We start from the raw sequence: 26,291 nt of genomic DNA, 5'->3' as shown, positions 1-26,291 counted from the left end.
GCCTCCTCAACCTCCTCGCAGTCCTCCACCTGCACCCAAAGCCTGTCTGGTCATGCCACAAGCTTTCTAACTGCGCAGAAGGGATCCTGCACACCTCCTTACTATGCTGGCAGCAGGGCTCAGGAGTCACACAGCTGAGGAGTTGTGGTCAGCTCTGAAGAACCAGTTTCATGAATGGTTGTCTCCACTGGACCTGAAAACAGGGAAGGCCGTGTGCGACAATGCTGCAAACCTGGGTGCGGACCTTCGCCGGGGCAATGTCACACACGTGCCTTGTATGGCTCATGTGTTGAACCTGGTTGTCCAGCAATTTTTAGCCCACTATCCCGGACTAGATGGCCTTCTGCAGAGGGTTCGGTCGCTGTGTGCTCACTTTCGCCATTCGCATCCCGCAGCTCAGCGACTTACATCTCTACGGAACTCGTTGGGCCTGCCACTTCACCGGCTAAAATGCAATGTGCCTACCCGGTGGAATTCAACTCTGCACATGTTGCAGCGACTGTGGCAGCACCGACAAGCCCTGGTGCAATACGTTGTGATGTATAGCCTGGGCCAACGAGATCCAGAGGTGGGGCAAATCACGCTGGAGGAGTGGTCACAGATCAGGGACCTATGCACTCTTCTGCACAGTTTTGAAATGGCGACGAAGATGTTTAGTGCTGACGATGCGATTATCAGCATGACTATTCTGCTGATTTACATGCTGGAGCACATGTTAAACAGAATTCGGAGTCAGGTGGTGGCACAAGAGGAGGTGGAAGAAGTGGAGGAGGAGGAGTTGTATGCGGAAGGGCTAACATCTGCAAGGTCCAGACGGTCGGCAGCACCAAGGCGGCAGGCATGTGAGGGTGGGGGAGATGCTTTTACAAGGGCGCATGGTAGCAGCCAAACTAGTGAGGAAGGTGCAGGAGCCCAGGAAGAAGGGGAGGACGAACTGATGGAAGACTCATCAGATGAGGGAGACCTTGATCACATTTCTGTTGTGCGAGGTTGGGGGGAGAGGGCAGAGGAAGGAAGCATGATTGTTACCTCGCCACCAACACAACAGGGACTTGGTGCTCCTGGATGCACAAGACACATGAGTGCCTTCTTGCTGCACTACCTGCAACATGACCCTCGAATTTTGAGAATTAGAAATAATCCTGACTACTGGGTTGCCACACTGTTAGATCCCCGGTACAAAAGTAAATTTGCAGAAATTATTCCTGCCATAGAAAGAGATGCACGCATGCAGGAGTATCAGCAGAGACTGTTGCAGAATCTTACATGTGCTTTTCCCCAAAACACTAGTGGTGCACGTAGTGAATCTCACAGTTCCAACTTGCCAACCGTGGGACCGTCGAGTGTTCAGCACTCAAAACGTAACAGAAACACAGTATCTGCTGGTAACATCAATTTTGCGGAATCATTTCATCACTTTTTTAGCCCATCCTTTGCAAGGCCACAGGAGACAAGAAGTCTGACACATAGTCAACGACTAGAGACGATGGTACAGGAGTATCTCCAAGTGAACATTGAAGCCATGACTGTGTCACTGGACCCTTGCTCTTTTTGGGCTTCCAATCTGGATAAATGGCCGGAGCTCGCCACTTACGCCTTGGAGATCTTGTCATGCCCCACAGCCAGCGTTCTGGCTGAACGTGTGTTCAGCGCTGCTGGTGGTGTGCTGACAGATAAGCGCACGCGGCTCTCCACTGAGAATGTAGACAGACTCACGCTCATAAAGATGAACAAATCATGTATCCGAAATGACTTTTCTACCCCTGTGTCATCCTGGGGAGAGTAAAAGCTTGATGATTTGTTAAAATCACCTCACCAACCGTTTTAAGCTTTAAAATTACTAATCATGTTTATCTGTATCTTGGCTGGAAAATAATTTGGGCCTTGTAGCAGTGTGCAGTACTGATTCTATTAGGCAATCTATACTAAGCTCCTCCAGATTTAAAATTACTAATCATGTTTATCTGTATCTTGGCTGGAAAATAATTTGGGCCTTGTAGCAGTGTGCAGCACTGATTCTATTAGGCCATCTATACTAAACTCCACCAGATTTAAAATTATTAATCATGTTTATCTGTATCTTGGCTGGAAAATAATTTGGGCCTTGTAGCAGTGTGCAGTACTGATTCTATTAGGCCTTCTATACTAAACTCCACCAGATTTAAAATTACTAATCATGTTTATCTGTATCTTGGCTGGAAAATAATTTGGGCTTTGTAGCAGTTTGCAGTACTGATTCTATTAGGCCATCTATACTAAGCTCCACCAGCTTTCAAATTAATAATAATTTTTTGCTGCATCTAGCCCGGAAAATAGTTTTGGGGCTCCAAGATGCGCAAGACACATGAGTGCCTTCTTGCTGCACTACCTGCAACATGACCCTCAGATTGTCAGAATTCGAAGTAATCCTGACTACTGGGTTGCCACACTCTTAGATCCCCCATACTCTTCGATCAACCTTTTCATTTTAATAAAGAACAAAGAAATGGTCAGTTTTGAAATTATAAGCATTAGCAGGTTATTAGAAACTGAAATCAAACAGTTTTCAACTCAAAACTTTATTCTAGGTGATGTTACATTTGCACATAGGACCCCTTGTTCGAAAGGAGCTTCTCAACTCTCTTGTCCATTGAATTTGTCAGGTTTTGGATGGTTTCTGCTTCAATTGTTTTGCATGAGGATAGAATACCCTCCCAGAACTGTTGCTTAGATGTGAACTGCCTCCCGCCATCATAGACACGCCTTTTGAGGATGCTCCAGAGGTTCTCAATGGGGTTGAGGTCAGGGGAGCATGGGGTCACACCATAAGTTTGTCCCCTTTTATGCCCATATCAGCCAGAGATGCAGATGTGTTATGTGCAGCATGAGACGGTGCATTATCTTGCATGAAAATGATCGTGCTGCGGAATACACGGTTCTTCTTCTTGAACCATGGCAGTAAGTGGTGTTTGAGAAACTCCACATACATTATGGAGTTCATCTTTACCCCTTCAGGGATCCTAAAGGGGCCGACAATCTCTCTCCCCATGATTCCAGCCCAAAACATTACTCCACCTCCTCCTTGTTGGCGCCGTAGCCGTATTTGCGTGGCGTGTCCATCAACCAGCCATCCTCCACTCCATCCATCTGGACCATCGAGCATTGCACGGCACTCATCGGTGAACAAAACACTTTTGAAGTCAGTGTTCATGTACTGTTTGGCCCACTGGAGCCGTTTCTGCTTGTGTGCAGTGGATAGAGGAGGTCGACAGGATGGCTTACGCACAGCTGCCAACCTCTGAAGGACTCTGCATCTTGTTGTTCGGGGGACGTTGGAGGCACCAGCAGCTTCAAAAACTTGTCTGCTGCTATGACAAGGCTTTTTTGCCGCTGCTCTTTTAACCTGACGTAATTGCCTGTAGGAAAGAGTCCTCCATTTTCCCTTATCAGCACGCACACGTGTGTACTGTGAATCAGCTACATACTTCTTGATTGTGCGATGATCAGGATGAAGTGTCTTGGCAATGTTGATTGTAGTCATGCCTTGACCTAAACTCTCCACAATTTGTTGCTTCTCAGCAGCCGACACATCCTTTTTCTTTCCCATTTTGGCATAAATTGTAGGCTGCTTAATAATGTGGGACAGTCTTCTTAAGTAGTCTTGCCTTTCATTGGACACACCTGCCAAGCTAATTATCACAGGTGTCTGCAATTGCTTACAGTGATATAAAGAGCCCTGACACACATCACCATCAATGAGTTTAACTGACAAGCAAAAAAATTCTTCCCTTATCACTCCTAAACACTTTCTGCATAATAATTTGGAACACAGTGTACATGTGCTTTTCCACAAAACACCAGTGGTTCACGTAGTGAATCTTACAGTTCTAACTTGCCAACCGTGGTCTGTATGGAGTTGTTCAATAAAGGGCCCAAAATTAAGATAACATAGACGGGAGAGGTCTCTATGAATAGGAAATCCTAAGTATTTGATACCCTGTGAGGGCCAGGCAAAGGGAAAGTTGGACTGGATGGAATCCTGTATGGATTTGGGGAGGGAGACATCAAGGGCCTCAGACTTCGCTGCATTGATTTTAAAATTTGGCCATGTAACAAAGTGATCTATTTCAGCCATAACAGCAGGGATGGATATATGTGATTGAGTGATATATACTAGGACATCATCAGCAATTGCAGAGCACTTGTACTCGGTGCCTCCCACCTCAATCCACCTAATATTGGGGATATGGCGAATTGATGAGAGCAGGTGCTCCGTCACTAGGATCTATAAGAGAGGGGACAGAGGACATCCCTGCCATTTCCCATTGGTGATTATGAAAGGTGATGAAAATGTTCCATTTATCTTCAGCCTAGGTGACGTATTGCGATACAGGGCCGTGATTTTGCCTATAAAAGGGTCCCCTAGACCCCTACCCCAAGCTTTTTAAGGGAATAATATATGGCGTGCCAGGAGACTCTATGGAATGCTTTCTCAGCATCCAACGAGAGTATCTAATTACAAATTTTAACTGCATCTAGCCAAGGAAATACTTTGTGCCCAGTAGCAGTGTCTGCTAGTCAGCGGATTATCCCAGCTGTTAAGCAAGCTACACCACCTGTAGTTTGGACAGTTAATTTTTTCAAAGGATATGGTTCGGGCCCCCGGGACACTCAGTGAAGAGCATCGGGGAGGCACCCCAAGGCATAGGGGCTGGGACTGGTGGTAGGACGCCTTGCGGTGGACCGCCGAGCTCGATCCTTATAAAAGCTTTTTAACTGCAGCAGCTTTAGTGGACGCTACTGGAGCTGGAATTACGCGGCTGCTGGCATGAGACTTGCCCTCCAATAGATCCTTGTAAAAGGATTTAAATTGTATTCATTGAAATTAGAGAGACAATTTAAATTAAAAAGCATAGACCTGCCTCCACCGCAGGGGGGCTCGCTCGACCCACCAGCGGACAGGCACCAGTATTAGGAGAGGGGGGCTGGCCATCTGGGTCCACCGCAGCTCTGGCACAAACCCGGCGACACGGAGGTCGCACGGGCAGGAACGGACTGGCCGTGTCAGCTTCGCACTTTTTTGGTTTTAGAAGGGCATGACATGCCTATATCTGTGTCTCCCCCTCCTTTTACTCCTCCACCTCTTTTCTTTTCGCATGACTATATGTACTTGTCACTTTTCCATGTGTTACTTGAGTCTTCTGAGCAGTTTGTCAGCTTTTGGACACCTTTGAAGGTGTTTTCTATGTGTTTCTATGCGTTTTTGTTTGCCTGCCATTGGTTTTAACGGTGTTCGAAGGTGTTCGACGAACAGTTCGGCGAACATACGGGTGTTCGACGAACCGAACCTAACTCGAACACTACTCGGGTGGCTCAACACTAGTAGGCAGTCCAGTTCGCTAGGGGGCACTGTTTGCATTCCTGTTTCGGCCGTTAATGAAGGAGTGGTGGGTGCTGCAGGCACTGGGGTGGCCCCACCCTGGTAACGCTGGATAGCAGTGTCTGTGGTTTCCAGGGGCTGCAGTCCCTTTATAGCCATGTCCTTAAGGGTGTCAAAGGTGGCATCTGGAATGTCTAAGGCCCAACACTGTACAGTTCTGCTCTACTCTTGGGACTTTAATCCTCGGATGAACTGTTCCGTCAGCATTTTATTTTCATCAAGTATGCTGGCTGGACTAACCTGATTTAGGGACCGCAGGGCCTCCTGTAAGCGCCAGGCATAGTCCCGGATACTGTCCTCAGGTTTTTGGACACAATGGTAGAACCTCATCCGGAGATCTGTTTCAGTGCGGTTTTCAAACGCGGTTTGCAGTCTTTTAAGGATGGTGGACACTGATTCTCGGTCTGCGGCTGGCCAGGTTTCAACTTCACGCTCAGCGGCACCAGTCAATTGTCCTAACACTACAGCGGCTCTCTGCTTGCCAGTCATAGAGTACATGTCCAATATGCCGCATATCTTCCTCTTGAATCTGGTTTGCCGTTATACTGGGGGAACCACTTCGCTCCCGGGATATACGGCAGGGCCATAGGTATGACAGGGGTTACAGGCCCTGCTGGTGGAGTGGCCACTTCAGCCTGCTCAAGACCGAGCGCAAGTGGGACATCGGGGCCATTAACCAGTATTCCGGCGCTCTGCTGGGCTTCGGACATCGTTGCGCCCCCCTAGTGAACCAGAGCCTACCTTCTGAACTTTTCTTTTAGGTAGGCTGCAGCTCCGCGGGTGACGGTCTTCTTTTAGGACCTTGCGTCGCTCGCTTCTGAAGTCAGGGTGTCCACTGGCTCCTTCCAGGACCTGACGCTTCACGATTTGACGTCAGGGGCGTGGCGTGTCCTCGTCTTCACGCGCTTACAGCGGTTACGCCCCTCTTCTTCCCCCGCAGCGACCCGAAAATGGCTGATAATGGCGGGAAACAGCGGCAATTGGCGGGAAAAACGTCACCACGGTATGATTTACAGTCTTTTAAAGGCACACAGTACCCGGTGGCAACGGGCACGCAATCCTGTTTGCGGCGCCAGTTGGGATGTCGTGCCCCCATGGGCCTTACTGTTTGGGGACAGTATATATCATGGTGGCTGGCCCAGGGCGGACAGTGCACAAAAAGGGGTAGCGATTATTAATAAAAGTTCTGAGAATTTCGTGACGCCACCTGTGGTGTCTGGTGAAGGTCACCAGCGCTGCAGCAGTCCTCTGAGGCAGGTGACAAGGCAGTTAAAGATGGTACAGCTCCCCACAGGTAGAGTGGGCCTCAGGGCAGTGTAGATAGATAGATGGTGGGTGCGCTGGGCGTTGTGGTGCAGGTAGAGATATAATGGCGCGGCCGGAGGAACGGACAGAGACAGGGGGTTTTTCTTCGTTACCTTTACTGGTACAGCTGGTAGATATGGTACAGGGTACTCTAGGAGAAGTTCGCACTTTTGGACTTCTCCCCAGGGAGCGGGTATAAGGCCTCCTGATCCGTGTCTGCCTCTGTGTAAGCTCCTGGCCAGCCTGCAACTGTGCCTAGCTTATGTGTCTTGCTTTTTCTTCTCCACCTGTTGCTCTGAAGTAGGACCTACAGTTGGGAACCACTTTCCCTGGACATCAGGGTCTTCGTGGTTCCTGGTCCTGTATGTTTCTAGCTTCAGGTTTGCCAGGGACTTGTAGTCCTCCTGGGATTCCGGTTACCCCTACTGGGCGTAAAGGGTCCCTGTAGGCTCGGACCCGGTGTCCGGTATATATACTGGGGTGAGCCTGGTATGCTCCTCTGCCCCCCTTTATCACTCCTTCCTTCCACTCGCCTTCGGCCACGCTCGGGGCCCTCACTAGGCTTCAGAACTGCTGGAGGCCTAGCTTGCCTCACACAGCAGCCTGCATGCTCCTCTCTGAACACTGACTAGAAACTCAACTAGAAACATTGAGCTGCCTGGCTCTACCTTCCCTTTATATATCCCTATCAGGGCTCCCTCTGCTGGTATGAGGTGGAAGGTGGAGGTGTTTGCATGTAGTGAGGGCCTCTTGTGGAGAATTTAGTCCGTGCACCCTTCTGGGTTCTGTGGCACCATGCGCAGCAGGGCACCACATTTTCTGCTCTACAGAGACTCCATACATTACAATACAAGGCAATGGGTAAGCTCAAAAAGACGCCCAGTCTTCTTTTTAAGTGTTTTGACAGTGTTTTTTCTTGAAAAACTGCTAGCAGTTTCTTCATTGTTGAATGGAATTAAAAAATAAAAAAGACCAGGAAAATTCCAGTAAAAATAACAAAAAATCAAAAATGCAAAAAAAAAACCACTCAAAAAAAAGAAATTCTGTCAGAAAAAAAAGTAAAAAATGAAGTACCCATAAAATGTAAATAGCCAGTCCGTTCTCCTGTTTCTTAGAAATTGAACTGATAAGAAAATGAGGCTGAAGGACTATGGTAGATCTGAAGCCTCTCTTACTCCAGCTCTATTCCCCGCCCAGTGCCTCCTCCTGCTTGACTCAAGGCCTCTATGCTGTGTGACTTCAGGCAAAGGAGCTGTCAGTCAAGCAGTAGGAGGAGGCGCTGTGTGGGGCATAGAGTTGGAGTAATAGTTTTAACATCTACAAATAGATCTTCAGGCTCATTTGCAAATTAAATCAAATGCTGATTTCTCAGTAACGGAGGAATGGACTGGTCATGTACAAGTATTGCTGGTCTTGGCTTTGAAAGAGCTTCCCTGTAACATTTTACATGTGGAAGTTTTTTGCATCTTAGGGCTTGTGCAGACTATCATATTTTCAGTCCAAATACATTCACACTGAAGGCATCAAAACTATGAATTAACACATGTGGAATTATATATTTAAAAAAGTGTGAAACAACTGAAAATATGTCTTATATTGTAGGTTCTTCAAAAGTAGCCACCTTTTGCTTTGATGACTGCTTTGCACACTCTTGGCATTCTCTTGATGAGCTTCAAGAGGTAGTCACCGGAAATGGTTTTCACTTCACAGGTGTGCCCTGTCAGGATTTAATAAGTGAGATTTCTTGCCTTATAAATGGGGTTGGGACCATCAGTTGTGTTGTGCAGAAGTCTGGTGGATACACAGCTGATAGTCCTACTGAATAGACTGTTAGAATTTGTATTATGGCAAGAAAAAAGCAGCTAAGTAAAGAAAAACTAGTGGAAATCATTACTTTAAGAAATGAAGGTCAGTCAGTGCGAAAAATTGGGAAAACTTTGAAAGTGTCCCTAAGTGCAGTTGCAAAGACCATCAAGCGCTACAAAGAATCTGGCTCACATGAGGACCGCCCCAGGAAAGGAAGACCAAGAGTCACCTCTGCTTCTGAGGATAAGTTTATCTGGGTCATTAGCCTCAGAAATCGCAGGTTAACAGCAGCTCAGATTAGAGACCAGGTCTATGTCGCACAGAGTTCTAGCAGCAGACACATCTCTACAATAATTGTTAAGAGGAGACTTTGAGCAGCAGGCCTTCATGGTAAAATAGCTGCTAGGAAACCACTAAGGACAGGCAACAAGCAGAAGAGACTTGTTTGGGCTAAAGAACACAAGGAATGGACATTAGACCAGTGGAAATCTGTGCTTTGGTCTGATGAGTCCAAATTTGAGCTCTTTGGTTCCAACCACCGTGTCTTTGTGTGACGCAGAAAAGGTGAACGGATCGACTCTACATGCCTGGTTCCCACTGTGCAGCATGAAGGAGGAGGTGTGATGGTGTGGGGGTGCTTTTCTGGTGACACTGTTGGGGATTTATTCAAAATTGAAGGCATTCTGAACCAGCATGGCTACCACAGAATCTTGCAGCGGCATGCTATTCCATCCGGTTTGCGTTTAGTTGGACCATAATTTATTTTTCAACAGGACAATGACCCCAAACACACCTCCAGGCTGTGTAAGGGCTATTTGACCAAGAACGAGAGTGATGGGGTGCTACTCCAGATGACCTGGCCTCCACAGTCACCAGACCGTGAACCCAATCGAGATGGTTGGGGTGAGCTGGACCGCAGAGGGAAGGCAAAAGGGCCAACAAGTGCTAAGCATCTCTGGGAACTCCTTCAAGATTGTTGGAAAACCATTTCCGGTGACTACCTCTTGAAGCTCATCAAGAGAATGCCAAGAGTGTGCAAAGCAGTCATCAAAGCAAAAGGTGGCTACGTTGAAGAACCTAGAATATAAGACATATTTTCAGTTGTTTTACACTTTTTTGTAAAGTATATAATTCCACTTGTGTTAATTCATAGTTTTGATGCCTTCAGTGTGAATGTACAATTTTCATAGTCATGAAAATACAGAAAAATCTTTAAATGAGAAGGTGTGTCCAAACTTTTGGTCTGTACTGTATATATATATATACTGTATATATAGTACAGACCAAAAGTTTGGACACACCTTCTCATTTAAAGATTTTTCTGTATTTTCATGACTATGAAAATTGTACATTCACAACTGAAAATATGTCTTATATTCTATTTTCTTCAAAGTAGCCACCTTTTGCTTTGATGATTGCTTTGCACACTCTTGACATTCTCTTGATGAGCTTCAAGAGGTAGTCACCGGAAATGGTCTTCCAACAATCTTGAAGGAGTTCCCAGAGATGCTTAGCACTTGTTGGCCCTTTTGCCTTCACTCTGCGGTCCAGCTCACCCCAAACCATCTCGATAGAATTTCAAGCTGGTAAATACATAGGACATAGTGTAATCAGTGAGGATTATTTAGAGCCTGAGTATTAGCAACAGTAATTGAATTATTGTTACTGGTTTCTTATCTTATTGATGAGATATGAATTCCACTATTTGTCAGACTTCTTACAAGTGGGTGGACATCCATTGTACTCAAGGATTTGCATTGTGTGTAGTTTTTATCTTCTTGTTTGCCTTATTCTTGTGTATAAGAATTTCATATAACATCCTCATGGGACGTAGACCCACAGCTACATTTTAATGTCTTGTCCTCATTGTAAGGCTAGATTGTTATTGTACATTACATCTCACGGCTGGAAAGTTGTTAAAATTGTACCAAGAGGGTACTTCTGAAGCAGAACAAATAGTCTTGAATTTGGGATATAAGTTGTAAACATGGGGAATGTTTCAGGCAAAAGTGTGTAATGTGGCTGTCTTTGGTGTTATGATAAGAAGGAACCACTAGATAGGGGTAGTAAGTATATGCATAAAATAGACCCTGAATGTGTGAAGTACCTTGATAAATGGCATAGAAAGTTTGGATTTGATGGTAAACTTACTTTGACAGAATGTGAAAATTTGGTACAAAAAAGAGAACAAGGTAATGCGAAGGAGAAAAGAAAGTATGGTCATGACAGTGCAAATAAATGGTCGAGAGAAAAAAGTAGACAAAAGAAGAAAAATCAGGAGAAAAGGCCTGAGATGATGCCCTTGTGTGATAAGGCCCTTTTGGTCTGATGGAAAAAAAAATAAGATTCCTGAGGAAATATTTACTTTAGCTGAAATAGAAATGCATTTACAAAACACTTCACTTCCAGAAGTAACCCTCCTCGTGGGGAGCCATGAGGTCACTTTTGTTGTTGATTCAGGAGCCACTAGAACCTTAGTACATCCAGAAGAAATACCCACTATTGGACTGTCTGCTGCCTGCATGGTGGTAAAAGGAGCAAATGGTAAGGCACACAGAGAACCATTGTCTACACCAGTGGAGATACGGGACCCCGGCACAGGTAAAAGTGCAATTGCACAAATTATATTATCAACTGTGTGTCCCTGTAATCTGCTCGGGAGGGATAAGATGCAAGCCCTGAGCCTAGGAATAATTCCTACTGCTGCAGGACTTCAGGTAAAATCCATGGCTTAGACAATGGTGCTCCAAAGGTATGGGGAACCCAGATACTATTACAGTCTAGATCTAATAAGTGTAGAACCATCCTCAGTTACTGAGTCCTTAATCAAGGAAGCAAGAGATAAAGGGTACCCATGTGCAGGTTTTCACACACCTGAAGAACTACACTGCCCCATGTATTATAGGCATTTTAAGGGGCCTGATTTAAAATATGAAAATATTTTTTTCCGAGAACCATACTCTAGGCTGTTCTTAGACACCCTCTACTGGGATCAGAAAGGGAACTGTGCTGCCAGATGTAAATTGTTGGAACAAATTATATTGTTTTTAGAGGTACCAAGCCACATGTTTCCTTCTCCAGATGTAAAAGTAGATCATGGAAATCGCTTGGTAATTTTGTGGAGGAATGTAAGGAAAGTAAATATGGGAGGATTTGGGTGATGGCTTATTTTACAATGCCAAACTGCAGTCATACTACAAAGTGCTGAATTACACCATTTCTAAACCCAGTGTCCACCTGCAGCAAAGCAGGGGAGTGAGTTGAGAAATGATGATCCTCTCCCCAGAACTAGGGGAGGAATTGAAAACATATCCAGAAGCTTTGTGGTCCACAGGACCCGCAGATGTTGTATTGATAAAAGGGGTAGAACCTGTCTGTATAACACCAAAATCCACTTTCAGGCCTCATCAAAGACAGTATCCCCTTAAGCCAGAAGTTGAGAAGGGTATAGAACCCATTATACAGAGCCTCCTCCAGGCAGGGGTGATTATACCCTGTCCCAACTAACCTTGTAACACATCCTTGTTTCCAGTAAAAAAAAAAGCGCCCCCATCTGTTGGATGGCGCTTGGTGCAGGACCTTCAAGCTGTAAACAAGGCTGTGATTCAAAGAGCTCCCACAGTGCCAGACCCCCATACTCTGCTAAATGACTTGAAATGGGAAAATAAGGTCTTTACAGTGACATATATCAGTAATGCCTTCTTCAGCATCCTGGTACATCCAGATAGCCAATTTTGGTCTGCATTTACATATAAGGGAAAGAGGCATACATTCACCAGAATCCCACAAGGGTACTGTGAATCTCCTACCATTTTCTCTCAGGCAATGTTGGCTAACCTAACTCAATTGGAGCCACCAGATGGTAGCCATATACTCTTATATCAAGCAATGTGAACTGAGGTCTAAGATGGTACACATGCAAGAAATAGGAGCATGTTCACACTAGCAAAAAGATGCAAAACCTACAAAAGACAAAAAATATCTCATACCCTACCATCATTATATATAAATGTAAAGCAAAGTTGCATATGAAATCTAGGGTACTTAGTGAACTATTTTTGATCAAAAAAAGTATACAAGCCGTCCCACCAGCGACAAGGTGACCCTAAATTGGGACGGTCCTACACTGTCTATATTAATAACCTTACTGTATATCAAAGTTGAAGTAATGCATATAAAAGGGTAGACAAATAGAACCGGGTCCCAATATCAGACCACCTAAGCCCGTGGTAAGCTACATATATACTAATCAGCTCAACAAGAGGGATGCCACACCCCTAATTTGCACAGAATGCAAACAAGACAAAAATCCAAGCAATGTGAACTGAGGTCTAAGATGGTACACATGCAAGAAATAGGAGCATGTTCACACTAGCAAAAACATGCAAAACCTACAAAAGACAAAAAATATCTCATACCCTACCATCATTATATATAAATGTAAAGCAAAGTTGCATATGAAATCTAGGGTACTTAGTGAACTATTTTTGATCAAAAAAAGTATACAAGCCGTCCCACCAGCGACAAGGTGACCCTAAATTGGGATGGTCCTACACTGTCTATATTGAAAACCTTACTGTATATCAAAGTTGAAGTAATGCATATAAAAGGGTAGACAAATAGAACCGGGTCCCAATATCAGACCACCTAAGCCCGTGGTAAGCTACATATATACTAACCAGCTCAACAAGGGGGATGCCACACCCCTAATTTGCACAGAATGCAAACAAGACAAAAAAACAAGCAATGTGAACTGAGGTCTAAGATGGTACACATGCAAGAAATAGGAGCATGTTCACACTAGCAAAAAGATGCAAAACCTACAAAAGACAAAAAATATTCATACCCTACCATCATTACATATAAATGTAAAGCAAAGTTGCATATGAAATATAGGGTACTTAGTGAACTATTTTTGATCAAAAAAAGTATACAAGCCGTCCCACCAGCGACAAGGTGACCCTAAATTGGGACGGTCCTACACTGTCTATATTAAAAACCTTACTGTATATCAAAGTTGAAGTAATGCATATAAAAGGGTAGACAAATAGAACCGGGTCCCAATATCAGACCACCTAAGCCCGTGGTAAGCTACATATATACTAACCAGCTCAACAAGGGGGATGCCACACCCCTAATTTGCACAGAATGTAAACAAGACAAAAAAACAAGCAATGTGAACTGAGGTCTAAGATGGTACACATGCAAGAAATAGGAGCATGTTCACACTAGCAAAAAGATGCAAAACCTACAAAAGACAAAAAATATCTCATACCCTACCATCTGTCTACCCTTTTATATGCATTACTTCAACTTTGATATACAGTAAGGTTTTTAATATAGACAGTGTAGGACCGTCCCAATTTAGGGTCACCTTGTCGCTGGTGGGACGGCTTGTATACTTTTTTTGATCAAAAATAGTTCACTAAGTACCCTATATTTCATATGCAACTTTGCTTTACATTTATATATAATGATGGTAGGGTATGAGATATTTTTTGTCTTTTGTAGGTTTTATATACTCTTATATGTAGATGACATTCTATTGGTGACGCGCCCCCTGGGCCGTGGGGTACTCGGTAGCCGGGCCGGTCGGTACTGGGGGATGTCACAGTGGCAGTCACCCGGTCCATGACAGGGCGGTCAATTAAAGGGGAAAAGTAAAAATGAATAAAGTGTTTAAAGATAATGTTCGTGATGCCACCTGTGGTATGCAGCTATATCGAGCTGCCGCTGCGATGCAGATCCTCTGAAGCTGATGGTGACGCAGCAGAGTTGGTACAGCTCTCCACAGGCAGAGCTAAGCCCCAGGGCAGGAAATAGTGATGTTATGAGGTAGATGTTGCTGGTGCTGTGTAGTGCAGGTGATGGCGCAGATAATGACCAGTCCACAACTTAATGGCGGTTTCCTCTCATCTTTACTTGCGGTTGTTAAGCAGAGTGGGACACGGATACTAGCTGGTAGAAGAGGTCCGGGCGGCCTGAATGCAAGTTGGGGATCCACCTCGCCAGGTGAAGTTGTAGGCCTTTCCTCTGCGTTAATCTCTTTTGGCCCTGCTGCTTGTAACTATGCCGCGGCCCTCATCCCTGAGTAAAATGTCTGTTCTTAACCCATATGGCAGGCAGCTTGGACCTTCCTGATGTGTCGCTCCCACGTGGCGGTGCTGGGCCCTATGGTGCTGCTGTGTCGCCGGGCGTCTGATGGGGTCAGGAGACCTGCAGTCTCCTGCCCTCCGGTTTCTGCTGCTGGGCCTTCAGTGCCCCACAACTTCAGACTCCGGTGTCTGGTTCTTCTGCGCTTCTCTCCTCTGGGGTGAGCTGGCTTACAGCTCCACTTCCCAGGTCCTTCCTCGTCGCTGTCCTGTATTCAACTCCTCTCAACTACTCTTAATAACCCCGCCTCAAGATTCCAGTTGCTAAGGGGAGGAGCTCCCCTTTCTGGTCTGGAGCCAGGAAAATGTTATTTGCTGGTAAACCTGATTAGGGGACCCCTCCTTGCTTCCAGGCATGGCATCACTCCTTGTGAGGGAGGCAATGCCACTGTGGCAACCGGACCTTTGGGGTGCCACATTGGTATCAGAGGATGAGGAGATTTGTAAAATTTATATCTCTAGATGGGGAACCGCACAACTGCTTAGCCTATCTCAGAAAGAGTGCTGCCCAGAGCCGATCTTAAAGATCCACCGATTCCAGACAGTGACTTAGTACTGTTTGTAGATGGATCCTGCAGAAAGAAGCCAGATGATAAAAATGCTACAGGGTATGCAGTGGTGACACAGGATAAGGTCCTAACAGCGAAAGTGCTCCCAAAACACCTATCAGCACAAGCAGCAGAACTTGTAGCACTTACAGAAGCTTGTAAATCGCTAAAGATAAAATTGTGACTATATACACTGATAGTCAATATGATTTTTCTACCACACGTGTTTGCACAACAATGGAAAAATAGGGATATGGTTACTTCCACAGGTAAAGAAAAAAATCATAAGAATCTCATATTAAACCTGTTAGAGGCAATACAGCTTCCCAAGAAAATAGCAATATGTAAATGTGCTGCTCATACACATAAAGATGATCCCATTTCCTAGGGCAACGAAAAGGCAGACAGGGCGGCAAAACAAGCGGCTACCACAAATATACTGACATTACATGAGACAAGTCTAGAAAATATTGACTAACAAATCCTCAAAGGAATGCAACAAGCATCATCAAAATCTGAATAAACTAAATGGGTAACAAAAGGGGCTATCTTAAAAGATGACCTATATGTATCTATAGAAAATAAATATATACTGCCCAGTAACCTCTTCAGATATGCCGCAGTATTGAGCCATGGTATTAGCCATGTCTCAACAGGAGGGTTGGTAGAGATCATATCAAAGGTATTTACAACGTGCTGCTTTAACAACTATTCAAAAATTTTTGTTTAACCTGTATTACTTGTGCAAAAAATAATTCCCAAGGGAACCTGAGACCAAAGAGAGGACAATTTCCACACCCTGAATATCCATTCCAACACAATTGTATGGATTTTAGTGAACTGAACAAGTGTGAAGGAAAAAAGTGCTGACTTGTCATTATAGATGCTTTCAGCAAGTGGATTGAAGTTTTTCCAACTGTCCATCCTGACACATTAACGGTAGCAAAGGCCCTGCTAAAAGAGATCATACCCAGATTTGGGGTTCCAGAGAAAATATATAGTGACAATGGCCCACACTTTGTAAATTCAATAGAATCTTGAAAAACAAGTTGAGACATCCATGCAGGAAACAGGAAAAAATTGGCTTTATTGTCTCCCACTGGCTGTATTAAACATGCATGTCACATCAACATCTGTAGGGCTGACGACCTTTGAAATCATATATGGGAGACCCTTTCTGTTACCTCAGCTAAAACCCTTTAAAAGAATAGATGAGGAAGTTGACTGTACATTAGCAGAATACATGGCTAAGATATTAACTCACAAAGAAGTTTCTATCCCTAATTTTGTTCCAAGAGACCCACTAAGAAAGCCTGAGATTGTGAAACCTGCAGATTGGGTCCTTGTGAAGGTGATAAAGAAGAAACACTGGCACCATCCTAAGTGGGAGGGTCCTTACCAAGGCCTGTTGACTACTCCTACTGAGGTCAAGATGGCAGAGCGCTTCTCCAGGATCCATCTCTCACACTGTAAACTTGTCAGACAGGTTGGGACAGAGTAGGATCTGACTTGCCTGTCAAAGTCCAGCTACAAAGGGAGGTTTTCCATAAGGCGAAGTTTGACTCCATCTGGTCTCCCATCCCCTTTCCGGATAGAATGGTCAGATTTAGGATGTGTATATCAGGATTAGTTACATGTATTTTTTTTATGTCCATGGTAATGGGAGATTGGAGAAGAATGGATCCAGCAGGAAAGGAAAGTCCAGGGTGGTGGAATGGTTTCTAATTTAAGACCTTAAATCTTACTTTTGAAATCGGACAGGAGGCTACTATACTAGTGGACTTCTACCTGTTATATGCAGGATGTGTAGCACCCCGAGGGCTCGGCTGCTACAGGGGTATTGCACCTCGAACCAGAGGTGTGGTATTCCACTCCCGGGTAAGGATGGAGTGTGGACTGGAACTCTGTCAGCTGCATGCACCACATACATCCCATTTCCGGGGGACAGATCAATGGTACTCCCACTAGGTGAATGTGCAGGTACGACAGCGTCTGTCCCTGGCTGGAGTGGGAGGGGGGGGGGAATAGCCCAGTGGTGCAGGAGCAGAGAGGGGAGGGACTCTGGGCTTAGGAAGGAGCCCATTGGTGGCTAGTCACCTGGGCTCGGGTGTCAGAGGGAGTATAAAAAGGTGGGCACCATCTTAGGGGGTGAGGAGTTAGACAGAAGAAGAGGAGAAGAGTAGTGACAGGGAGCAGCAGCCCTGTCTGGGTGCTGCTCCTGAAGGGAGCAAGAGAGAGAAAGACAAGAGGAAAGGAACAAGGAACAAGGAAGGAATGGAACCTGGAGAAAGGCCCAGAGACATGAAGGAAGAGGGAACCCTGAGATCCCACGAGTGAGCTAAAACGGGTGAAGGGTTGGCAGATCAGGGTACCGGATCCCGAACTGGTGGAGGCCACTTATCCTCAGCCAGGAACCGGAGGTCGTGGCCACGTCTTGGCGCGACCACTCACTACACTCACCACGAAGGCACGCCACATAGGGTCAGGGAAACCGGAGATAGGTTTCGCCACCAGAAGGCCCGAGGAAGCTGGACATGGGTGGGTCCCTAGTGGGGATGGCCAGAGAAAGGAACGGAGAAAGGAGTTCAAGGTCACACTCTGGAACTGCCTGGGGGTTGGTCGAGCCCCGTACCTGGTGGACGCAGCACGGCTCGGGTCGTCATCACCTGCAGGACTGACACTGATAACATCTGTGAGTAAAGCATTGAAAACTGCCATCAGTCTCTGTGTTCCATCGTACTACCAGCACTAAAGGTACCGGGACGCCCTTTCTATCACACCTTCACCCGCACCAGCTGCCCTGAGGCCATACCTCTCCCGTTGGGGGTTATACCACCATTGCTGCAATCCTATCACCGGCCTCAGCGGTCTGCCCTGCAGCGGCGGCCTCATAGCCGCAAATCAACGGGTGGCGTAGTCGACACTTAAACAACATCTACAAAGACTGCCACACACTTAGTTTGACCACCCTGGGCACGGACCGGGTCCCCGCCACTCGGAGACTACTACCCCCATCGGATCCGGCTCTGGGTATTCCCCCCCCCCGCGCACACGTGCGCCGCACTACAGCACTGGCCCAGGGGGCGCGTCAACTTTGGCGTAGTCGGCAGGATTACGTGCCCGCAACCACCGGGTACTGCGTGCCTGAAAAAAGAGACTTTTATACTTACCTGTGGTGAAGTTTCCCGCCGTCCGAAGTCGTTTCCCGCCATCTGGAGCCGATTCCCGCCATCCGACGCCATCTTCTGCCTTCTTCCCGCCATCCGTGGAGCTTTCCCGCCATTGGACGCCATCTTGAGGACGCCGCGCGGGAAGAAGAGGGGCGTGGACTCCGAAAGCCCGCGAGAATTGAAGCCCCGCCTCACGTCCGGACGTTGCGTCAGGTCCTGGAGGGAGCCCAGCGACGCCGACGTCACAGGAGCGCGACGGAAGGTCCTCAACCCTGACGATCCACTGCGGAGCCGCGGCCTACGGAAGAGGATCATCGCAAGGTAGGCCACGGTCCACTAGGGGGGAGGAGGATGTCGGATACGGAGGAGAGCTTCACTGCCCCAGCCACCATCCAGCACCGCGTACATCCCGAGAGGCAGCAGAAGCGGATCGGAGGCCAAGGACGACGCCGCGGGGGAGGCCGCAACGATAAGTAAGAGGAACGCCGTTACTCCGGGCCCTGAGGCCGCGGACCTGCCCCTACCTCCCGCCGCGGAACCCGAAGCTCTGGGTGCCGCGCCACCCGCCATGCCTCCATCACCAGCAGTCAGCCCTCCAGCAGCAAGCTCTGCAGCGGAGCCTCGCCCTGGACCGTGCTCCCCAACACCGGGCACGATCAGAAAGTCACCGGCCTGGTTAAAAGGCCGAGTGCCCGCGGGCGCTGCACCCCAGCCGGGGCCCCCAGTCGTGCCGCCATTGGGGAAAGACCTGTATGAGCAGCACACCTGCCCGGATGGGACACCATTCGTCTGGCCGCCTGGGTACACCAACCCCCGATCCAGGAAGAGTCACCCCGTAGGAGTGGCTCCACATTAAAAACGTGGAGCAAAAGACAAGGGCCCGCCAGGACCCCCCCCCCCGTACAGCTCACGGTCCCCGAGTCACCGGGACTGTTGTTAAGTTTCACATGGCATGTGGCTGGGGCATCATTCAAGACCCGAAGACCATAGGCCAGGTGTTTGTAAACAGGAGCGACGTAGAGTCCCACCTACCGGAGGGGCACAGTGGACGGGTCTGAACCTGAGGAAGAGAAAGGAGCGTGTGGAGCACACCGTTAATCGTAAACGGTAAAAGAGGAGATGTGAATAGTTACCCGACCGGGTATAAGGACTGTTGTGGGGCTGTTTCCACTAAGAGTGTGGTCCCCGTTGGGACAGAAAGAGAACTGTTGCCTATTTATGCCCTAATCCCTAACCTGACCGAGGACTGAGAGCGGCCAGATCCCGAGAATGCAAGAATGTTTTATTTGAGAATGCCTTAATGTGAAATTTGATATGATGCCAAAGTTTTACATAGTGTTTTTGTAAAAGAGTTCCGGTGGCATTAGCCAGCTGTTGAGAAAACCTCCCATAAAGGGATGGATGAAAGTTGATGTGTTTTATGTGTACGTACACTTTAAAAATTGTTTTACTCTATTTCAGCCCGAGGACGTGCTGTGGTTTACCAGGGGGGAATGTAGCACCCCGAGGGCTCGGCTGCTACAGGGGTATTGCACCTCGAACCAGAGGTGTGGTATTCCACTCCCGGGTAAGGATGGAGTGTGGACTGGAACTCTGTCAGCTGCATGCACCACATACATCCCATTTCCGGGGGACAGATCAATGGTACTCCCACTAGGTGAATGTGCAGGTACGACAGCGTCTGTCCCTGGCTGGAGTGGGAGGGGGGGAGGAATAGCCCAGTGGTGCAGGAGCAGAGAGGGGAGGGACTCTGGGCATAGGAAGGAGCCCATTGGTGGCTAGTCACCTGGGCTCGGGTGTCAGAGGGAGTATAAAAAGGTGGGCACCATCTTAGGGGGTGAGGAGTTAGACAGAAGAAGAGGAGAAGAGTAGTGACAGGGAGCAGCAGCCCTGTCTGGGTGCTGCTCCTGAAGGGAGCAAGAGAGAGAAAGACAAGAGGAAAGGAACAAGGAACAAGGAAGGAATGGAACCTGGAGAAAGGCCCAGAGACATGAAGGAAGAGGGAACCCTGAGATCCCACGAGTGAGCTAAAACGGGTGAAGGGTTGGCAGATCAGGGTACCGGATCCCGAACTGGTGGAGGCCACTTATCCTCAGCCAGGAACCGGAGGTCGTGGCCACGTCTTGGCGCGACCACTCACTACACTCACCACGAAGGCACGCCACATAGGGTCAGGGAAACCGGAGATAGGTTTCGCCACCAGAAGGCCCGAGGAAGCTGGACATGGGTGGGTCCCTAGTGGGGATGGCCAGAGAAAGGAACGGAGAAAGGAGTTCAAGGTCACACTCTGGAACTGCCTGGGGGTTGGTCGAGCCCCGTACCTGGTGGACGCAGCACGGCTCGGGTCGTCATCACCTGCAGGACTGACAGTGATAACATCTGTGAGTAAAGCATTGAAAACTGCCATCAGTCTGTGTGTTCCATCGTACTACCAGCACTAAAGGTACCGGGACGCCCTTTCTATCACACCTTCACCCGCACCAGCTGCCCTGAGGCCATACCTCTCCCGTTGGGGGTTATACCACCATTGCTGCAATCCTATCACCGGCCTCAGCGGTCTGCCCTGCAGCGGCGGCCTCATAGCCGCAAATCAACGGGTGGCGTAGTCGACACTTAACATCTACAAAGACTGCCACACACTTAGTTTGACCACCCTGGGCACGGACCGGGTCCCCGCCACTCGGAGACTACTACCCCCATCGGATCCGGCTCCGGGAATTCCCCCCCCCCGCGCACACGTGCGCCGCACTACAGCACTGGCCCAGGGGGCGCGTCAGATACAGTGATAAGGAACAAGCTGTCAAGCTAGCAGAGTCCGATAAGTATATTTATATCATAAGTTCAAATAGCAGGGGGGGACCGAATGTGTGTTGACTGGCATAAAGCTGCAAGGACAACAGTGGCCCCAGATTATGGGTATAAACCTTATGGCTACACAGACTTAAAAGCCCGACTCTCCATTAGGAAAAAAGAAACCTCCCCTTGCACAAATAAGGATAATTGTAACCAGCTATGTTACTACCAGAAATTTAGAAAATTTAGAAAAGGGAGAAAAATATCAGGGTGGGATAAAGGGGTGGACTGTAATGCAAAACCTGCCCCTGCTTTTCAGACTAGCAGATGAGGAAGCTCAGTGTGACATTGGCACATGAATATGACTGTCATGCATTGATGGATGCAGACACATAGGTCTTGTTATATATCACTGATGTCCCCTCAATAAACCCTCTGCTGAGTATTTTGTAAATGGTTCGAGAGCTCCAGAGCTCAGGACAGTGATCAAGGATGGTTCATCACCGGATATGCAGTAGTCCACAATGGTAAGGCAGTAATACAAGAGCCACTCTCCTCCAGCTGCTCTACGCCAGAGGATGAGCTGAAGGCTCTCGCTGCAGCGTGCAATCTGGGAAAAGGTAAAGAGATTTATGTATTTAGGGTCGCACTTTGGCGCCATTTGCCAGAGCTATAATTTCCTGACCTCTGCTGGCAAACCTATGAGGCCGTAGAGTAGCTACTCACAGCACTCAACCTTCTCCGAACGGCAGATATCGGCGCACACATGAAACAAACTCCCCTTGCTGTAGGGATTGCCTTGGCCTACCAGTCGGCTAACGAAGCAGCACAACTACCTCTGACTGGAATACTGACCATAGCAGACATGGCCCCGCTAGGGGAGTCAGTGATCGAGAGTGCGGGAAGCTATCTTTTCACAGAGGAGACTATCTCCACACTGGCCCCAGTGGCCGTTGATCGTGAACTACTGCAGGTCTTCCAGACCCAGGCTCCCCCACATGAACAGAAAGCATAGGCCAAAGCGGGTGCTGTATGGTCAGAGTCAGGGGTATGGCAGGTAAACACCAGGATTTGCCTCTTACTCTCTCTGTTCTCCATGATGGCTGCCCTAGCACATTCCCCCAGTGCACAACTCAAGGGTGTTATGTGTGCAGTGGTGCTACAAAACTGGTGTGCACCAGGGTTCCCGAATGCGGCTACAAAGTATGTCTAGTTTGTGCGAAACATAACCCCGGTAGACCTATTCGAGTACCACAAAATGCACGCTAAAACCAGATTACCTGTTTCAGAATGTAGTATCGGCATCTCTGCCCCCTGACAGGCAGAGACGCCGTCCCTCTTACCGCCGCGCTCCCCGCCCGGCGTCCTCCGGTGCTCCTGCTTCTGCTGCTGCAGGCATGCGCAGCTTCCTGGGCACTGTGCTTAGGGTGCGAGCGCGCTCCCTCACTCTTAAAGGGGCCGTGCGTGCCGTCCTAAGGAGTCCCCGGCCAATGGCCGGAGGACCTCTCATTTAAAAGTCACCTCCTCCAAAATGGAGGTGCCCGTGCAAGGTTGTAGCTTTGTGTGTTAAACTCTGCTTCAGCCCTCAGGTCCCGCTGCTAGACTGACTACCAATCCAGTCTGCCAGCCTGACTACCATTCCAGTCCTCCAGCCTGACTACCAGTCCAGTCCACCAGCCTGACTACTAGTCCAGTCCGCCAGCCTGACTACCAGTCCAGTCCGCCAGTGTGTGACTCACGCGTGCCTTCTGTAAGCCCTACCATGGGAGATGGGGGACTCGGAGTCGGGTCCTGTGATGTAGAAATGGGGTGCAGCCGTGGCCCGGACCCGCTCCGTGCCCAGGGTCGTCACACTAAAACAAAAGAGATGGCATGGGTTTATCCGGGTTGAGTGGCTGATCTCGACTACGCCACCTGTGGCACCTGGTGAAGGCCACCAGCACTGCTGCAGTCTGCTGAGGCATGGTGTTATGGCAGCCGTCGTTGTTACTACTCCCCACAGGTGGAGCAAGGCCTCAGGGCAGAGGTACAGGATGGAGGGGGTTGTAGTATAGGAGGTCTGGTGCTGCGTAGTGCGGTGTAATGCAGAATAAAGAGTCCGGAGGCCATAGGGGTTAACTTCCATGGTTTTTACTCACGTTGAAGAGTACAGCTGCAAGGCTTCTCCCTGCTCCTCGCGGAGTTCTGCGGTCACCAGAGACGGGGGGGGGGGTCCGACAACCTCCGAGTAAGTCCAGCGTTCAATCAAGACCCCGCACCAGAGTGTTCCTAGATTTCAGACCGGGTCCTTTCCTGTCTGTGTGTGTGTAGATAGGCTGGGTCTCCCTCTGAACTTCTCTCAGAAAAAGGGTACGGGTGGCAGCTCCGCTCCTTCCGATACCCGGTGGGATCCTCAGGGCCTACCGGGCTTCCCCGACCTGGACGTGGAGTAGCAAGGTCGAGTGTCGGGGGCCGGTACCCCTCTTGCATGCGGAATCCCTCTGAATAGATGAGGTTGGCAAGGACAGGTGGCGTATACCGCTCCGTCTGCATCCTCCCTGGGATCCATTTGCGGTGGAGCTACAGTCTTAAGCTCCGGGCCTTCTTGGTCATGGTCCTTGACCGGGCTGAGACATACATTATCTGCAGCCTGCCCCTCGACCAAGGCCGGGGTACGAGGGGCCGTGTCCCCTTCCTCTGCAGGTCCACACAGGATCCACGCTCCGGGAGGAGAGATCACGTTAAGGAACAGTCAAAGAACCAAGAACCAAAATAGCTGTGTATTAAATATGAAATTTACAGTGTCACTAAAATGTGAGTCCTCCACCATCACCCACTAAATGGTTCCCCTATCTCTTGGTTCCCCAGTCTCCCGATTACCAGGAGCGGCAGCACCTAGTGCATTCTAGCCCCCTCTGGTGGGAGAAGTGTGGTGTTGGATGTGGAGGTGGGGTCCTGACCATCGCACTGTTCTTACCTCAGAGGAGGAACACTACACTCCATTAGAGAAGTGAAGCATCCCTATGGCGGTCGAACCCTCGGGGGCGCCACACCAGCCTGACTACCAGTCCTGTCTGCCAGCCTGACTACCAGTCCTGTCCGCCAGCTTGTCTACTCTCCAGCCCAACAGTCTGTTTACAGTGCAGTCCTCCAGTCTGTCTATGTGCCCTGCCCTCCTGCTTACCTGGAAGCACATGCCTGTTACCTGCCGTGCCTGCCAGCCCGCTTACCTGGAAGCACCTGCCTGTTACCTGCCTTGCCTACCAGCCAGCCTACCTGGAGGCTCCTGCTTGTTACCTGCCGTGTCTGCCAGTACATCTACCCGGATCACCCGTCAGCCTGCCTGCCGTGCTCATCTGCTGTACCGGTCACTCCCTGCCTTCTGACCCATGGGAGTCACCTGCTCTCATACAAGGTCTGGCCCAGAGTAGCACCTGGTCCCTCTGCTCGGTCCTTCCCTGGTCACGGAGTTGATTGAGCCGCTGTACGACCTTGGTCAGTCCAAGTTGATACCTAGTTACGCCCCTCTGGTCCCTCCTTGCACCGCAGCACAGAGGTTCCACCACCCGGATCCGTAACACAGAAACTGCAGGTGGACTACATACAGCTACCTAAGGTGGGTATTTATGAATACGACCTGGTATGCATTGATCTATTCCTTTGGTTGCCTGAAGCTTGGGCCATGACCAAAGTTCAAAAAACTTTTGATAAGTGAGGTGGTTTGTAGATATGGGGTACACCAAACCATAGAGAGTGACAGAGACTCACACTTCACTGGAGAACTGATGAAACAGATCATGGCCACTCTAGGGATAGAACAGGTTTTCCATGTTCCCTATCACTCACAAAGCAGTGGGAAGGGGGAACACCTTAACTGTATCTGAAATTAAAAATCCAGAAGTGAATGGAGGAAACACACTTGTCCTGGGTAGATTGCTTGCCCATTGCATTGTATTCAGTGAGGACCGCCCTAAGGTGTAGAGAGAAGCTGTCCCCAATGATTATGTCTTGAAGTTGCACAAATATCTGACTGCTACTCATAACCATGTTCTTTCCTCCATCCAAGACGCAAACTGTATAAGCGACACACAAATTGATACCAGACAATTGGGTCATGGTCAAGAGACATATGAGGAGACCACTGAACCCAGATACAGTGAGCCATTTTAACTACTGACCACTGCCATTTCTGTCAACTTCCAAGGCAAAGATACTTGGATCAATGCCAGCCACTGTAAAAAAGTCCTGATTCCCGGCAACAGCAAAGATGATGACCATGCCCTTTTGGATCATATGGATGGCAATTGCATCCCTTTCCCTAACTCTCAATGATGTACTAAAGGAGGAGAGGACTGGAACAACAAACTGATAAGTATCAGCAAGTCCTGATGTGAGACACAGTTTCTAAAGACATTCCTAAAAGTTGCTGGATATGCACCCATAGCCCAATATCCTCTTATACTATGCCATATCTCACAGTGCCCCCCAACCTCATATGAGACTTTCAACTATAGCTGTTTCCATGAAGAGACTGATTAACTCTGCCATAACAAAAGCTTTGGAATCCAATAAAGAAATGGGAACTTTGGAACTCTACGATAATGATCCCAAAAATAATACTTTCCCTTGACATTACTAATACTCTGTTATGTGAAGAGCTTCTGTGAAATCTGTCAAAGGAAAACTAAAGCTCTGATGTTTACAAATGAATGATTTATTACAAGATTAGGGAATGTTCTAATAATTGTAATACATTTCTTGCTTATTTTAACCGGTTCAGGACCGCCCGCTGTGCATAAACGTCGGCGCTGCCTGTGCTCTGTGCAGCACCGACGTTTAAAAACGGTGGGTGGTCCCGCAGCGCTCAGGATCCCCAGGGTCCTGCAAGCACTGCGGTTCCGGTGCAGAGCGATAGCTCTGATGGGGGACATCATCGGGACCTGATTGGATCAGGTCCCAATGATGTTAACCCTTTGCTATCTTCTATATGCCGCGATCTATAGTGATCGCGGCATATAGAAGACAGTGAGAGGAGAGGGGGTCGTCAACTTACCTCTCCGACGGCCCCCTGATATCTTCCAGGACCTTCCGTTGTTATGGCAGCTGGAGGTCACATGAC

Source organism: Phyllobates terribilis, unplaced genomic scaffold (genome assembly GCF_046119375.1).
Source record: "Phyllobates terribilis strain yellow unplaced genomic scaffold, ASM4611937v1 Scaffold_3__8_contigs__length_932513732, whole genome shotgun sequence".
In the NCBI taxonomy this organism is placed as follows: domain Eukaryota; kingdom Metazoa; phylum Chordata; class Amphibia; order Anura; family Dendrobatidae; genus Phyllobates; species Phyllobates terribilis.
Note: the sequence above shows the minus strand (reverse complement) of the source record.